This window comes from Paramisgurnus dabryanus, chromosome 21 (genome assembly GCF_030506205.2).
Source record: "Paramisgurnus dabryanus chromosome 21, PD_genome_1.1, whole genome shotgun sequence".
NCBI lineage: Eukaryota > Metazoa > Chordata > Actinopteri > Cypriniformes > Cobitidae > Paramisgurnus > Paramisgurnus dabryanus.
In genome coordinates, this window is record NC_133357.1 from 1,113,868 (window position 1) to 1,129,876 (window position 16,009).

General features: G+C 38.8%; 2 long non-coding RNA genes across 3 annotated transcripts in view; one reads left to right on the forward strand and one right to left on the reverse strand.

Moving 5' to 3' along the window:
• Positions 1 to 15,315, reverse strand: part of LOC135775314 (uncharacterized) — a 50,865-nt gene extending 35,550 nt beyond the window's left edge. For both annotated transcript variants that reach the window (XR_010543856.2, XR_010543857.2), the window contains exons 1-2: positions 15,099 to 15,315; positions 13,331 to 13,387 (exon numbers count right to left, since the gene is read on the reverse strand). This is a non-coding gene — a long non-coding RNA (uncharacterized lncRNA). The remainder of the gene's footprint in view (positions 1 to 13,330; positions 13,388 to 15,098) is intronic.
• On the forward strand, positions 14,616 to 15,905 carry LOC135775315 (uncharacterized). Its single transcript, XR_010543858.1, has 2 exons — positions 14,616 to 14,806; positions 15,311 to 15,905. It is a non-coding gene; the product is annotated as an uncharacterized lncRNA (long non-coding RNA).
• The last annotated feature ends 104 nt before the right edge of the window (positions 15,906 to 16,009 follow it).

Consider the following 16,009-nt stretch of genomic DNA (forward strand, 5'->3'; position numbering starts at 1 on the left):
CAATGTAAAAATGATTTTTAAGAAAAAAATTATTTGTATTTTTGTCTTGTTTTCAGTAAAAATATCTAAAAATTCTTAAATTAAGATGCTTTTTCTTGATAAGCAAAACGTCCCAAGAAAATAAGTCTAGTTTTTAGACCAAAAATATCAAATTTAAGTGATTTTGTGCATAAAACAAGCAAAAAAAATCTGCAAATGGGATAAGCAAAAAATCTTCAAGAAACATTCTAGAAAAATTTGCTTACACCATTGGCAGATTTTTTTTTGCTTGTTTTATGCACAAAATCACTTAAATTTGATATTTTTGGTCTAAAACTAGACCTGTTTTCTTGGGTCATTTTGCTCATCAAGAAAAAGCATCTTAATTTAAGGATTTTTAGATTTTTTTACTGAAAACAAGTTTTTCTTGTTAAAAAAATAAAAATTAAAACATTTAAAAAAAAATTCTTGAAAATCACTTTTGGCAGTGTATATACTATTTAGGTACAGATATGTACCTTTGAGGTGCTAACATGGATTGAAAAGGTTCCACGCCCCTTTGTACCCTTTTTTTCACGTTATGTTTATCAATGGAAAGCTTTTATTAAGTCTTGACTTAATCTAAACTTATTCGGCTGCTGGAAATCAGAATCAACCTTTAAAATGATGCACTGCCTCTAATTTAAATGTTGTAAAGAGCTAAAGGCAACATCAGTTGGAGATAGTTACCCCTGCAAATATTTATTCCTGCTACAAGCCCCCTTATTGTGTCGATTATGGTGTGCCAAACTAATTTGTTGAAGCGCCGTTCCGAAAGCTTGTGTCAACATTTTCTCCTGTCACTCATCGCCCGGCTCCCTGCCTAGCTAAATGGTGGCTGCTGGTTCTGGTTCACGGGCTTTTGTAATATTCCAGTCATTTCTTGTCATGTGCACGTCTGAACCGTCTGCCCTCCATTTTAGAGGCAGATTGCATTAGGCATTTAAATCACCATCAGCAATGGGCTTGTCACACTGACTCTCTCGCTACAAGCAAATGCCTCTACCGCTCAAAACTTATTTATCAGGAGGATGTTTTTGGTAGTGCTGGCAGCTATTAAAGGAGAAAATGATAACCCTGTCAATGTTGGCATCACAGTTTTTTTAGGCTCTGAGAAAATAAATGTATCAATATTTCACAATGTCCAACCCATTAAACACAGACAGATGGAAATGATGCACACACATACTGTGAATAAATCTATCCATGTGACGTTCAATGAGACAGAATCTGTACCATAAGCGAGTCTGAATGCACTACTAGAGAATATGTAATTTTCAAGTGTCGAGTAGTATTAGATGAAGCATGGCTTTCGATCATGCTGAAAGCAAGAAGCCAGATCCCCATATCGACGTTTGAAATATAAGATACGAATCTCCATATTTCTTTTCTAAGCTGACAAATCTAGCATTGAGTAACCGTACATCTGCTGGTTTTTGTTACTCTCTTTCAGATAAACAGTCAGGTTTACCACAATATAGGAGAAAAAAGCTGAAATAGGTTTATAATTTATTTTCCCACCATCTTTATCCAACCTCTGGCATGAAATAAATATGTAAAGCCAGAAGCTAGAGATCCTATTTTCACAGCCTCGCTGTGCAGCTAATGTTTCATGAAGATAAGGAACAATTCAGAAACAGTCTGAAAAAGATTAAAAACCATCAATTTAGTTTGACTGATCTTAACAGTTTAATTCTCTATTGTTTTAGGGACATTCAATCATTTTATTCTTTTAAAAAAACAATGATTAATTTAAGCGTAAGAAAGGTGCACTTATATGTACTGTACAGTAGCATAGACTGTTAAAAATATGGACGTAGTGTCCGTGCCATCACCCGTAGGTTTGTAAAGAGCTTTTTTGAAGCCCAAAGTAGGCGTGGCCTGCTGTTGCCATTTTGGCAGCGCGTCACCGTGCATCAATCGCAAATAACCAAAAATAGGCAAATAGGCGGGACATGGGTGGGCCTGAGGTGCCTGGTTGCTGAAACCACGCCCCCCTAGCTCGATGGTTGCTCCAGCAGAGGCAATTCACCTGTCACTTAAGTGGCCACGCCCTTAATTATGCAGAACTTTAAGGCTTAATGCTGCGTTCAGACCAGTTGCGGTAGAGGCGTTAAGCACCAATGATTTCAATGTTAAGTCAATGTGAAGATGCGTTGATGCGCGTCTGGAGGTCTCGCGGCACGCAAGTCGAAAAAATGTGAACTTTGTCGGAAAACGTGCCACGTTAAAGGACAAGTTCGGTATTTTAGACTTAAAGCCCTGTTTTCAGATTGTTTATGGTGAAATAGAATTTTGACTGAAATTTCGACATTTGCGGCTGCCCTGAGAATTTTCGCGTGTTTGTGTTTCCCCTCACACCTCTACAATGGGTTTAATGGTGCACTGGAACAATCCTTCCTAAAATGCATTAAATTTCGTTTACAAAGACGTGAAACTCACCGAGTGGTCAGGGGTGTTCACTCGTATGCTCACACAAAAATCGCTGCAAAATACGCATTCCAACAGGTTTTATCGTAGTTTTTACCAACTCCATTGACTTGTATTAGATGTGCTGTGAGGTACGGTATTACTCCGCGCCGGGAACTTTGTTTCTATTCTTGCAATTGGCAATGGCAGATTAGCGCCACCACCTGGGCTGGAGTGTCTATTATTCAAGCTCTAAGCGGAAGAATGTACGGGTGTGAGGCGTTTGGAAAAATAGGTCCACAAGTTAACAACGAATGCTAAAACAGCTGTTGGAAAGCATCTTTTGCAGCGATTTTTGTGTGAGCATATCAGTGAACACCCCTAACCACTCGGTGAGTTTCACGTCTTTGTAAACGAAAGTTTAATGCATTTTAGGAAGGATTGTTCCAGTGCACCATTAAACCCATTGTAGAGGTGTGAGGGGAAACACAAACACGCGAAAATTCTCAGGGCAGCCGCAAATGTCAAAATTTCAGTCAAAACCGTTCTATTTCACCATAAATAATCTGAAAACAGGGCTTTAAGTCTAAAATACCGAACTTGTCCTTTAACCAATCAGGAGCTTGCTCTAGTAGTGACGTGATTACAGAAAGCAAGCGGAATCGCAGAAGCCCCTCCCATGACGCGAATTTCTGCATAAAAGTCTCGATGATTAGAATTTCATGCGCGGCTTTCACACGCGAATGAAGCGAGTCAACTCAAAATGTTCAAGCGGCAAACAAGACGCGGTAGATGCGATTTTGACGCCTCAAACGCGACTTGGGTGAACCCACGGTAACTCTTTCCGTGCCATTGAAGAGTTATCTTGTCAATTAAGAGAAAACATTTGCATGAAAAAACGTGTTCCTGATGAGTTTTTATGGTTATCTGTAACACCGCGATTATCCACTAGATGGCTCCAAGATTACCCATAAAAAACTATAGCAAAAAATGATTTATTAATTTGACACTATGTGTATATTTTGACAATCACTCTGAATGTGATCTCTAACAAGCTTCCTTCACAAAAATGCAATAATTTAAGTTTTTTCAAAAGAGTTAAAAAATATAGGATGAAAAAAAAATTCCTGTTTTGTTTGTTTGTTTGAAAGCAGAGGGTCTGTTCTTTCATTTGCTATATTTGTAGGTTTATATATTTGTAGAAGAAAAATTTCCTGGAAGGCATTTGGTGAAACTTTAATGAAAATTACAAAAAATGCTGGCGGGCAACTTTAAAAAAAAAAAAGGCCGGCAGCGAATGAGTTAATATAATTTAAATGGATATGTTACAAAAATATTCACCCCCTCACAGTTGTCATGAAAGGGAAAATTTGCTAAATAGACCAAAAACCAGCCAGTCTCTAGTGGCCAGTCGATGAATTGCAGTTTAAGTCACTTCCGTGTTGGCTTCACGACAGAGACCGTAGGATTGCCCCTTGTACAGTAGTACTTATATGTGCACTTAAAGTGATAGTTCACTCAAAAATGAAAATGTTGTCATGTTTTACTCAACCTCATGTCGAGTGAAGTTACTTGTTTAACACTTTTGGGTCACTTTGAAGCTTGAAGGGTTTCTTGGTTATTATGGGAGTGGCTGGTGACTGAGTTGGTCACAATTTACTCCCATAGTAACCAGAAAACCTCAAACAACAATCGACATTAACGTCCCTTTCCCTTTAAATTTAATGTAAGAATAGAATTTAAGATGTTAAGCAAGCTTGCATATAACAATTCACGTGATTTATTCATTGATTTTTTCTTTGGTTCTTGATGCAAGCCAAATCCATATCTTAACAGCAGGCCGTTCAATGCAAATGAACAAGCATATAATTTTAATATTTTTCTAAGAAACATCAATCGTGTCTCACTCTGATCCTCAAGAAAGTAAGCTATCACAATGAACTTAAGCATGCTCCATGCTTGGGGAAAAAGAGGATTTTACAGTCTTGAGTGACATGGAAGAAAATGGGAATAGGATGGGGCGAAAAGCATGAAAACTGAAAAAATAGACTTTGCTGGCTGATCTGGGCTCATCTCTTCTTAAATTACTGTTAAAGTTGGATGATGCACTGACCGGATTAGAAAGATAATCCCATAACACAGATATCGCCGGGTCCTGTAAATCACTCTTCTAGACCACTGGGGTGCTTGTTAAAGCCTCACCCTATACTCAAAATACTCCAAAGCTCACGCCAGTATAACCCTGGATCTAAAAGAAAGCCCAAGAGACCGGTCAAAACCATGTCATCTTTGCACACTTGAATAGGGAATGTTTTAATAAAAATATTTATGATAACCCAAGGCAACGAACACGATTCATTCTCAGCTATGTAGTCACATCTGGAGAGATAAGTGTGCAATAAAACAACACCACATTTTATTTAACTAAACACCACACATTGCAAGCCGTAAACACACACAAACAACCGGAGCAGTGGGCAGTTACACCGGGGGAGCAATTTGAGAAATGTGCCTTGCTCAAGGGCACCTCAGTCACAACCTGCCTGCCATGAGACTTGAACCGAAATAAAATCAATATGCATTCTTATTAAATGTCATTCCATGCAATTCTCTTAATGAACAACCCAGAAATGTGAATTAAGCTGATGAAATACAAAGTGCTAAAATTTCTATTCTTTAACATTTCAAGTCTATGCTAATAAAATGCTGTGGTTGATCTTGCTCTCGGATTGTAACTGGAAGTATTTGAAGTGCAGACAGGAAAACTGAGTCATTTGGAAATAGTCATGGTCTCTAAAGCCGCCTTTCCACTGCACACGACAAACGACGGCCGATAAGCCGGAAGTCATTCATTTTCTTATGGAGAGTCGCAAAGGGGTTGCGTGAGGTGCCGACCATCTGCGGATGCGTAAATATCGGATCCGTTTTGAGCGTTGGATCCGTTAAAAAATTTTAACTTGTGCAACTAAACCTCATGCGATATGCCGACCGGAGGTTATGTTTTTCATTGTATTCCAATCACAAACTGAGTGCGTTTACATGCACAGAATAAGCGGATAACTATTACAAATCTGCTTATTATAGAAAACTGGTTTCATGCGTTTACATGCAAATCAATAAGCCGGCTATGCAGTCAACTGCGTTTACATGGGACTTGGAGAATTATCAGTTTTCTCGAAGGCAGTGACATCACCATCTATAGTACATAATAGTCGATCAAAAAGCCGACGGCATATCTGTCTTACACTATATTGTTGTATCTCTTCTCGTGTCTGCAGAACCTGTAAATGTAACATAAGCTTCAATTTTAACAGTTTCTCTGCCAACTGCTTTAGTCGAGCGAAGACTTTTATGCATTACTTTGCACTTACTTCCGCGTGTGACGTTTATCTTTCATACGCGGAGACATGCGCACATGGACAAAACCGTGAGAAAGCCGGTTAAGGTGTTAACATGCCACGCGAAATCGGTTTAAGGGGCAAAAAACTACCTGTGCCGATCGGTTTTTGCTTACGCCGTTTATGGGCTTTCCCTGATTAAAGAAAACCGTTTTAAGCATTTACATGACCCCACGTGTTATCAGTTTATTAACTATTTCCCCGCCATTGACGAGATAACTCGTCAATTAAGAGAAAACGCTTCCCCGCCAATGACGAGATTTTCCGTATTTCCGCAATACCCTTCCGCAACTTTTTAAACCCGGAAGTATTGCCCTATGGCAAGCGGCTGCATGTCCGTGTCTGTTTTAAAGATCGCTCTGAATGGGATCTCTATGAAAAGTCCGTCACAAAAATGGAATTATCTCTGCTTTTTGCTCAAAATGTGGTGTTTTTGCAGAAACCTACCCATATTCAAAAGCTGATTGGAAAAGAACCACTGAAGGTAGGATGAAACGGTTTTTTTTTTTTTGTTTGAAAGCAGAGGGTCTGTTCTTTCATTTGGTATATTGTATGTTTATATATTTAAAGAAGAACATTTTCTGGAAGGCATTAAACTTTGGTGAAAATCATGAAAAACGCTGGCAACTTTTTTTTAAAACGCTGGCGGTGAAAGAGTTAAGCATAATCGGCGTAAGACTGTGCATGTAAACGCACTCACTGTTTGTGAGGTGAAAATGATTAATCCTTTTGGTTTAACTTTATTAGTAACACTTGAATCCTTAAAAAAAACCTTTTGATTACTGCTAAGTAATACATTATTAATTTAATTTGTGAACGTTATTATTTTAATCTTGTCTTTATATGTTCTCTCCAAAAGATATTTGCAATCTTTGTCATATATGCATAGCTGTTTATTGTTTCATTCATTTTCATTCATTTATTTATTCCACCATGGTAAACATATTAGAATTAAGCCTCTTGTGCTGGAACGAGCTTCTCTCCAATATACGATTAAACTGAAACTTCATTACGACTGCCACCAGGGGGAGAACTCCGACTGTCGTTTCCGTATGTCGTGTGCAGTGGAAAGGCGGCTTAAGGGCGTGTTCATACTTGACATGCAGTGTTGGGGATAACGCATTACAAGTAACGTGCATTACGTTATAATAATACTTTTCTGAAGTAACGAGTAAAGTAACGCATTATTTTATAAATCTACACATTAATATTTGAGTTACTTTTTTAAAAAGTAATGCGAGTTAATTTTCAGTTTAATTAATTCGATTTAAAAATAAAATAATGTACTGAATTAAACTGAACATATTAATGTAGAATTATGCACTCTGTGCACCTGAGTGGGAACAGTTTGAGTCAGAAACGGAAATGGCAGGCCAGAGCTTGACATTTTGACGATCATAATAAACACCTGCAAGGCCTGAAAGAGATCAAGCCTCAGCCAAGTAAAAAAGTAACGCAAAAGTAACTTAAAAGTACTGTAAGCATTACTTTCTATGAAAAGTAACTAAGTAATGCAATTTGTTACTTTTTTGGGGAGTAACTTAATATTGTAATGCATTACTTTTAAAAGTAACTTTCCCCAACACTGGTGAGTGCTAAGCAAACCAGGACTTAATAAATTGTTTCTTTTTTGGTCCGGACCAAAAGAACCAAACAAACCGAACAACAAGTATGAACACGCTCTAAGAGAATATCTTAGTATTAAAGCCATACAAAAAGTACAAAGCCTCGAGGCCAAAGATACACTCCGAATATTGACTTTCTAGTGTCGAATCCCATTCCTCATCAACTATTTCTCATTTCCCTGAGGTCCGGGAGTTCAAGCAGAATTACTTTGTCCTATGTCACAAAACACTGAGTTTTATTACAACCCAGCCAGAATAAAAAGACAGCCCCGGATCTAGCTGTCCGTTGTATCTGATCAGAACGTTTCACCATCTTAACTTCAAATTTATTGCTTTTCATTGCTGGAAGCTGAAGTCGTTTTTCTGTGCTTAATTATGCAATACACCCTAGGATCCGAAGACGTTCCCTCGCCTGAATAACAAATTAAACAAGGCCCACAAATTCACATGGCTCAGAGCTGCATTTCTGGGGCCGATGCTCCAACCTGCAACCGATGTAAAGCATGCACCATCTCGTCCATGGAGGGCTGCGCTAAGTTCTAATCAGGCCCTCCAGCAGTTCTTTCTTGGCATGGTTTGAGTTACTATAGAGACGACGACAAGATCTCCAAAGAGTTTTACAAACACCAAAAATTCGGCCTACAGACAGGCATGCACAAGCTCATGAAGGATAACACCTAAGAGTGGGTGGGGTGAGTTTGGCATGTCGATCTGCCTCACATGGCGATGTATGGTGGAGTTGCTGTAGCTGCTCAGTTGGAAGAGCATTCCGTTAAAAGCACAAAAGGTTGGGGTTCGATTTCGGAAAACACGTGTGATAAAAAATTTATTTTGAATGTAAGTAAAAGCATCTGCCAAATGCATAAACATAAATGTATGCATTTGGGAAATGCTATATACTTTGTTCTTTTATATATATATATTTATAATGCATACCCATTACCAAAGATATTTCAACCTGAATTGCACTCCAATGCATTGCATTTTTATTTAGTTTTTATAACTGTTCTATTGTTATGCACCTAATTTTGTTTTTATCTTCACTTCACTCTTTTATTTTCCTATCTCTTTCTTCATATAAGGACAGTCATATAAAGCATTTAACTACATCTCGTACTGTGAATGATTGTGTAAGTGGCAAAAAAAGTTGAATTTGAATATAAAATACTATAAATTCATGGTCATCGAACCCAATTGCGCCCCAACACAATGGCAAACATTCACCTATGCATTATGCATGAGGACAAGCCGCATTTATAAGCACCAACCATGCAGGCTCACCCACAATGGGTATTTAAATAAAAACCCAAACCAATAAACACCTGGGGTCTTATATATAAAGCGTGCCCCATTTTGTGTGTATGCCAGTACTTGATGGGAGAATGGACTTGAAGGGTGGCACCTGAGGATGATTTGTGTAAGCACACTTGCAGGTGATCTGTGATTTATAAAGGTAACATTGCTTTGTTTTATAAGTCTTAAAGGGACATTCCACTTTTTTCCAGGTCCCCTAGAGTTAAACATTTGATTTTTACAGTTTTTGAATCCTTTCAGCCGATCTCCGGGTCTGGCGCTAGCACTTTAGCATAGCTTAGCACAATCTATTGAATCGTATAAGAACATTAGCATCGCGCTAAAAAATAACCAAAGAGTTTCGATATTTTTCCTATTTAAAACTTGACTCTTCTGTAGTTACATCGTGTACTAAGACCGACGGAGAATTAAAAGTTGCGATTTTCTAGGCAGATATGGCTAGGAACTATACTCTCATTCTGGCGTAATAATCAAGGACTTTGCTGATGTAACATGGCTGCAGCAGGCGTAGTGATATTACGCACCGCCCCAAAATAGTTTACTTGGTTACTTTTAATAGCAGGGGACTATTTTCGACTCACTACGCCTGCTGCAGCCATGTTACATCAGCAAAGTCATTGATTATTACGCCAGAAGGAGAGTATAGTTCCTATCCATATCTGCATAGAAAATCGCAACTTTTAATTTTCCGTCGGTCTTTGTACACGATGTAACTACAGAAGTGTCAAGTTTTAAATAGGAAAAATACTGAAACCCTTTGATTATTTTTTGCGCGATGCTAAGGGTCTTATCAGATTCAATGGATTATGCTAAGCTATGCTAAAAGTGGTACCGCCAGACCCGGAGATCAGCTGAATGGATTCCAAAACGGTAAGAATCAAATGTTTAACTCTAGGGGAGCTGAAATATGAGCATATTTTCAAAAAAAGTGTGATGTCCCTTTAATACCCTAAAAAATTTGGCTTTTGTGCGTACGTAGACTTTTAGTAAAGATCCTACGGACAATTTTATAAATGAGACCCCTGGAGTTCACCATCTCAGTTATACCATGTTTATTAGTTGCCCTCCACTGCAGCCAGACAGTACCGAACAAGTACACTTTAGTGTGCACTACTCTGAAGCGCCCGCCGTGAGCCAGGGAGTCAGTCAGTTGGTACTAATGTGTTGATTGGGCCAAAAGTGAGGCTGAGAGAAAAGAGCATTTTGATGATGGCCCGCAGCGCTCCACTGTTATTACCCAGCTTTTAATTACAGCATGTCAGAAAGAGGGGCGGAAAAGCACTGGTTTCTCATGTCTAATGAAGGGGACCGTGAGCATGAGATGTTCGGGGCATTCTCGCTAAACGCATGAGGCTAGAAAGAAAATATAAATGCTTTCAATGCGATCCTGCATAAAAGTAAAAACCAGCAGAGTGTGAGGGCTTCCAGGGAGTATTGCTGTAAATATAAATAGGCGCTGAATGTAACCTATGAGGGCATGCATGCAAACTTTAGTGGGAAAATTTGCACCCACAACTAACTGTTAGGTTTCTTGGAAAGTGAGCTTATTGTCCCACGCAAACAAATTTTGACTTTATCTCTCACATCTGACTCCACACACACGCTCTCCTTGGATGAAATCACATTCGGCTCTGAGGGATGATGGCCTATTCGTATTCTAACGCAACGCCTCGAATTTGCATACAAACTGAGAATGTAATATTTATGATGTAAAATAATGGCAGACTTCACTGTCAATTTGCTTTTACATAAAAGTACATTAAGAGGCTGCCGCATTCCAGGTTGGGCAAGTCAGAACAGACTTGGAAAACAAGTCTTTGCATTCCCAGCGCTGAAGAGCAGAAAGATAAAGAAAGAAAATGCATTATATGGTATACGTCGCCTATAGGGATGTCCCTCCTATTTGATAAGTTACCCAAGTTTTTGCATTTCATCAAAGAAACCTTTTCAAACAATTACAGGTTAATGTGTCGCAAACAGTGTGAAATGTGCAGCCGTGCATGGACTTGCTTCGTGTCAGCGGATACTTTCTAATCATGGCTTTCACAGAAATCTTACTTGCTTTTTTCGGAACAGTGCCGTATAACCAGGAGAAAACCACAATACAGGCTGCATTCCTCTATGTATGAGTCAGAGACGGGGGCATACGGGACACTTTAAACTGATCAGGATTTCTGCTCTCATGGGAGAGATAGATGGAAGGAGAGAGAGATCAAGGATTTTCTAGAAGCGCGCACACACACAGAGGAAAAGAAAGAATGAATACATTCCTGGGCGCGTTGAGACAGATTTGCTGCCTACAGGTAAGAGGCTACTGTAACCCGGCACCTCTGTGTGTGCGTGCTTGTGTTTCATGGGGTTTATATCTCAAAGCAGTAACTCTGCCCTGACCTGAAGTTTTAAAATAACACAGCCAGCTGTATTACACTTGCTCGGTTTATTGACCAATAGGTCATCTCTCCTTAAGTGCAGACAGGACAGCATTGCGTAGAGAGTCTGCAGTCCTATTCTATTACTAAATGCACTTATTTCTTTAACCTGTTAAAGAGACACGCATGTTACCTTCTCTTTTTTATGAGGGGAAATATGCATTGGGCTCCTCTGCAAATAGAATTAACTGTTGGGGGTAGTATGTGCTATTGTTGGGACAGAGTATCGAAAGGTTTGGAACAAGAGCTTGAGACCCTCACACGGCAGGCAGGATGTTTGCCTTAAACTACTCATTCACACACCTTTTGTTTTCTGACACAGCTCGACTTGGGTCAGCGCAACTACTGATTTTTTGGGGGGGAGAGGAAGAGGACTAGGGTTTTTCTTAAGATTCTGACCTGGTGGAAATCTTAAGAATGTTTAGTTGACAAAAAGCATTTGGGTGTAGAAGTAACATGCATATTGCTACAATATACCGTCATGGATGGTCAATAACCAGGGTATTGAAAACAAGTTTATACTACACATATGATAATATTGTACATAATTCAGCAGCTATTTAAAACATAGCCCGGTCTATAGTCTGTTTTTACATGTACGCGAACGCACATGCACGGCCGAACGCATAGCTTTGCAAAGCATAGTTTATTTAACGCATACGTGTACGCAGACGTTCAACGCATGCACATGCGACAAAATGCAATGCAGATCCTAGGCTACATGCTACATTCTCCTGCGTATGTGTGGTAAAAAAAATCATACAGTGCACATGCATGTGCGACACACACTGTGTATGCTGACCCTCGTGTATGCGTAAAAACGTGACTGTCGTTTTTGCTAAAGAAAAGTCAGCTAATAAAGCTATACGATCAGTCACGTGGGTTTAATCTCTGCTACATCAGAATTTATTCGGCAAATGCGTTTCAATCTCCCATTATTCTGATAAGTCAAAAATCACCTCAAGTGAGCTTAAAAACGGGATTTTTATTCGAAATGTGGCATTTGGAAACCCAGCTTATGGTTACAGACTCTCTTTCTGCTTCCCTACTCAAATAAAGTTACATAAACAATACTTAAAATGATTTTGAATGATATTATTAAGTGTTATTTATGGGGGGGGGCGATATCGCCACAATATTGTTATTGTTTTTCTACGGTTATTGTTTTGTGAAAGTGTAATGCTGGAATCACACCAAATGCGGTAGAGGCTGCAAAAATGTAGTTGGACGCGTGAAGATTTTGAGTTTACTCGTTTCATTTGCGTGTGAAAGCCGCGCGTTAAATTCTAGTCAGTTGAGACATTCACGCGGAAATTCGCATCATGGGAGGGGCTTCTGCGACTCCGCTCGCTTCCTGTAATCATGTCACTACCAGAGCAGGCTCCTGATTGGTTAACACAGCGTGTTTTTCCACTAAAGTTCAGATTTTTTAACTTGCGCGTTTGACGCGCTAACGCCTCATTCGTGCCACGAGACCTCCAGACGAGCGTAAAAACATCTTTACATTAACTTAACATTGAAATCACTCGTGCTTGACGCCTCTACCGCGGCTGTTGTGAACCCAGCATTATATCTTGACAGCACTACTATAAACCAACCAATGAATTTCAGTGCATTAGAACTAAATCTAATGCAGTGGAATTGGTTGAAACTTTTCTCAAAACTAATTTTTTATCATCTGGGAACTCAGTCACTCTTAGGTTCATCACATTAACAATGTCCCGCTAACATTTGTTAACCAAATAATTTTTTAAAAGCACTCCAAATGTGTTAATTTACAAAAATTTCTCGATAAGTTTCATCATTTGAAACTCATGTCTTTTGTCAAATATAATGCATGAAGTGTGTTTGTGCTACAGTACTTGTTTCCACATTATTTCATATTATAATAATGCAAAGACATTCATACATTCTTATATGTGTGACTTACATGTTCAAACGCATGCCCACTTTACACACACTTTAAAAACAAATATCCAAGCTTACATGTAAATGTGATCTAAAACTTCTAGATATCTGGATTTGGAAAATTTAAATGAACCTTTCATATGTCAGTGAGATAATTAAATGCTTTAAGATACACACACACACACACACACACACAAACACACACATACAATGCTTCAACATGACACACCTGCAATAGAGATCTTATCTGATGGGATCCCAAACCTCCCCCTCTGGTGTAGAGTTCCTGCGGTCGGGAACAGAGAAAGAACGAGTGATGATTGCATGCTCAGACAGCTTTGCAAACTCAGAGATTCACAATCTAGAATAGAAAGTATAATCTCAGTATATGTAATGAAGTGTTAGGTATGGTTAAATAGATTTTCTATTCATTCTAAGGAAATATAAAACTGAACCCAAGAAAAAGGAGTCTAACTGCCTATCTGAGGTCACCATAGAAAGTGGATTTGTTGCAGACTATAGACCTGGCATGTACGCTCTTGCAGGTCTGTGCAAAGGTAGATGTTGGCCAAGTTTTGTGCAAGTTTGTTGCACGCATGCATGCTTTCACGTTCCCCGCCTGAACTGCCAACCATCCAATTTTAAATCTGCACATTAAGCAAATGCCCCAATGCCGCAATGTGACAAAACTGCCACGAGCACAACATTCCCAAGTGACTGTGAGAATCAGTCCTCGGGAATTTCATCAGATCTATAATCAGTCAAACCCCCACTGGCTCTTACTCATTGTCTTTACTCAGAATGCCTATAGAAATCAACAGGTGGGGTGGGGCATTCCTGCTCCTGTCCAGACTTGAGCCCACAGCGCATTGTAAAAATCATGCGTTTTAAACATGCCAGCCTTTGGTCTGTGATTGAATCTGTAAGGAAGTTACCATCATTAACATCAACATCTGTGGCTGTGTCGTGTCAGCACAGGTAAAGGGTAGTTAAGAAAACATGCTAAAAAAGTTGACGTATGAAGTCAAAACACCCAACATATAAGTTTAAAATGAGTAAATCTCCAAGTAAACACAAATAATTCCCATATTACTATTAATTTAAGTAAAAAAATAAAAAAGTATTAATAAACTAGTTTTTGCGCAGAAACACAAAATGTATAAATGAACTTAAACTATTACAAATATTTTACTCTTAGTACTTAAAAACATGGAGCATACATTATCTTTAATTCATGCACTTCACTAGCTTAACTAGTTTTTGCAGAGAAACACAAAATGCATAAATAAACATAAACTATTGCAAATATTTAACTCTTAGTACTTGAAAACATGGAGCATACAGTATATTTTATTCAAATTAAAAACACGCAATGTGTTAGTGACACAAGGTGTGGTTCAGATTTATGATAGAAAGGGGTGCGGTTTGCAAAAAAAGGCTCATTCCTATTGGCCGGTGCCTGCTTGTGAAGTAGTGCTACCTTAAGCAGGTAGGCAAATAAAGACAGACCTGAGATAGAGGATGACACTGTTACTCCTCACACCTGCACTTCACCTCACAAAAGGACCAGCTAAAGACATTTTCTGCAGTTCTTGAGCTTTTTTTGCAAGTTTTGACACAAGTTTTGTTTTTTTGCAAGTTTTGACATAGTTTTTTGTTTTATATTTTAGACTGAAGTGGGTTTGGATCTAACATCGTGGAAAAGGTGAGTGTGTGCAACAACAAGGTAGGTATTGATAAAATGTTATTTTTATTATTTGCTTAGATTATTTCGTTTTAATTCGTTGATGTTAAATATTTGTGACCAAACTATCATGCGAACATGTGTTTAATGCGATTTGCTTAATTTTGTTTTAAGTAAGCAAAATATCAAATGCTTGGAAAAACCCCTCGGGAACACAAGCATTTTTTGCAAGAGGAAGAGGGGGACAGGGTTGAGTTACAATGCGAGCCAAAATGCGCAATAGATGACAAAGCAAACATGTAGGCCCTCTTACCTTAATGACCTACAGGCACGGAGGGAGAGACAGGTTTGGGCTCGCTGAAGGGAGAGGCCGAGTCACAATGTTTGTTCTCTCAAGCATGCAAAATAAAAGTGACACAATATGAAAATACAACAATTAAAATTTCCACGTTTAGGTTTAGCACCTAGATACACAAAGTACAGTACTATGTTTTATTGACACTCTGTTTCTATTTTGTCTCATAGGTATAAAAGTGCTTCCTTACCATTCGTAGATCTACTCTTCCAATCTCATCTCTGTGAATTCTATCCTTCATTCCACCGGAGTCTGTGTAGATGTCCAATCAGATTTCAGTGGTGTGAAGTGTAGGAGACATGGAAAGATCTCCTCACCACCTATAACCTGACATTTTGGAGAAGGTTGGGGATTGCGTTAACAGATAAAAACTGTAACAGAACTGTTAAAAGGTGAAATGCAGTGTAAACACGAGTATGCATGACTAGTTTTCAGTTGTAGTATAATTTGCTTGGATCAAAGCAGCCTATGACAGTTATATGCTAAATGCTGAATGTCAAGCCCCCTTTTTGCCTTCCCAGCCTTGTTGCACGGAGGACGCTTTGAAGTTCACCGTACCTAAACATCTATGTAAAGCAACGTACCTCACCCTGCCCTTTAGCGCAATATGCTAACTCCAAACAACATGGCATGTTGGTTCATATGCTATTGTGAAGGGAAACGCACAAAGATTCAAGGTGCCTGCCAAAATATATTTGTGTGTGTGTGTGTGTATTCAGTACATATACTCTCAACCCACACCAATAAACTTGTTTTTTAAAAGTGTGTGATTTGTTTTGCTTAATGCTGACAATAAAAGATAAAATAAAGAGAACCCTAACACGCTCTCCTGGCATTTGTAGTTTGTTGATGGTGTTTAAAAATTGCAG